The sequence below is a fragment of the Lactuca serriola genome, chromosome 2, assembly GCF_051521515.1.
Source record: "Lactuca serriola cultivar US96UC23 chromosome 2, Lser_US96UC23_V15, whole genome shotgun sequence".
NCBI classification, from domain to species: Eukaryota; Viridiplantae; Streptophyta; class Magnoliopsida; order Asterales; family Asteraceae; genus Lactuca; species Lactuca serriola.
In genome coordinates, this window is record NC_136409.1 from 49631688 (window position 1) to 49633682 (window position 1995).

Sequence of the window (1995 nt, forward strand, 5' to 3'; positions counted from 1 at the left end):
TAATATCACAACATTTGGCGCCATCAGGACGTATCCCCAAAGTGATACAGCCAATAAACGATGCTGGTTCTCTGCAAACGGGCAATCTAAAACCAACAACATCTACAACTGTAGTAAATGACCTATTTCGAACACTGGTGATGGTAACCAAAAACTATCGCTGTGAGTATAAAACACAGGTCCCAACCAAGGAGCTATTGGCTCAGATCCCATCGATTACGGAACCAGTACTACACAACAGTTTCTGGCAACTGTCGTTGGATGGTTCACTGCCTCAGATGGTGATATCGCATCCTGATTTGTTTCAGGAGCCTCCATATGATGGCACAGAGGTACTCACTATCTCTACCTCTCGTAAGAGAAGCACACCTCACCAAGCAAATGACGAGATGAAGGCACTTTCAAGAAATCTACTCAATATTAGCTTCTCGAGCAGCGATCCCAGACCATTGAACTGGGATCCGCAAGATCCACTCCTCATATCTGGATTCATTCGTAACACAACAATCCATCAGATATACATTGAAAATGGTAGCTGCTCAGATATACTCTATGAGCATTGTTTCCAACAACTTCCAGATACGTGGAAGGAGGGGCTACGACCTCCAACCGGTGGGCCATTGGTAGGATTCACCGGACATAGTTTGCGGCCATTGGGCACTGTTCGGCTGCCCTTAAAGTTGGCCATTCACGACGAGAGGGAACGAATCACACGAACAATCGACTTCTCTGTATTCCGGTATCCAACAGAACAAAATATTCTACTTGGACGATCAGCAATCTCCTTACTGCACCTCGTACCATCAAGGAGCCATGGCATAGTTAAATTTAGCACACGCCAGGGGTCAGCGACAATCCTCGCCACCAACACCACGGAACAACATTGCCACTGGATTATAGCCGCCCCGAGCTTGTGCGTGCACCAAAGAAGTCGAAGGAGGGGTGTTCACCGAACAACACCAAATGAACATGGAATATCTATAATAGCTCATGTGAATCGACGCTCACTTATCAGACTAGACCATGGAACGACTAGTAGCACTCCTGAAGCAATATTCCACCGTTTTCGCCTGGAAACCAACAGATCTGACTGGCGTTGACCGGCAGGTTATAGAACACAACCTTAATATCTTGCATGGAAGTAACCCTATTAAAAAAAAGAAGAGGGGCTAGGCAGAAGAACAGAACAGGGCCATAAACATAGAAGTGGCCGACCTGGTGAACGCTAGCATAATCAGGGAGGTAATGTTTTCGACATGGATAGCAAATCTTGTCATGGTAAAGAAAGCCAATGGGTCATGGCAAATGTGCATTGACTACTCAGATATTAACAACGCCTGTCCAAAATATTGCTATCCTCTCCCGGAGATTGAACAAAAAGTCCAATCACTTGAAGGTTTCCAGCTCAAATGTTTTCTCGATGCGTACAAAGGGCTACCATCACGTACAGACGAAACGAGAATACGAGGTGAAAACTGCCTTCCATACCGAGAAGGGAACTTTCTGCTATCAAAAAATGTTGTTTGGGCTCAAAAACGTAGGTTCAACGTATCAAAGGCTCATGGACAAAGTATTTTCCGATCAAATTGGTAGGAATATCGAAGTCTACGTCGATGACATGGTTGTTAAGAGCCATAATGAGGAAACATTGCTCCACGATATGGAAGAAACCTTCCAAACGCTAGCTAAACTGCAGATGATGTTAAACCTAGTTAAGTGTACTTTTGGGGTAGAGGAAAGGCACTTCCTTGGGTATCAGATATCCAAGGAAGGGATTCTACCTAGTCCAACCAAAATCTAGGTGTTCATCGAGTCGAAGACTCCTCATAACCTTAAAGCTGTAGAGGCGATTAACGGTAGGTTGACGACATTGGGAAGATTCATTGCCAAATCTATAGAAAAGGTGCTACCTCTGTACCAAACACTCAAAGGACGCCTAGACAAAAAGTAGTTTAAATGCATAGAAAAGGTGGATAAGACACCGCAACAACTGAA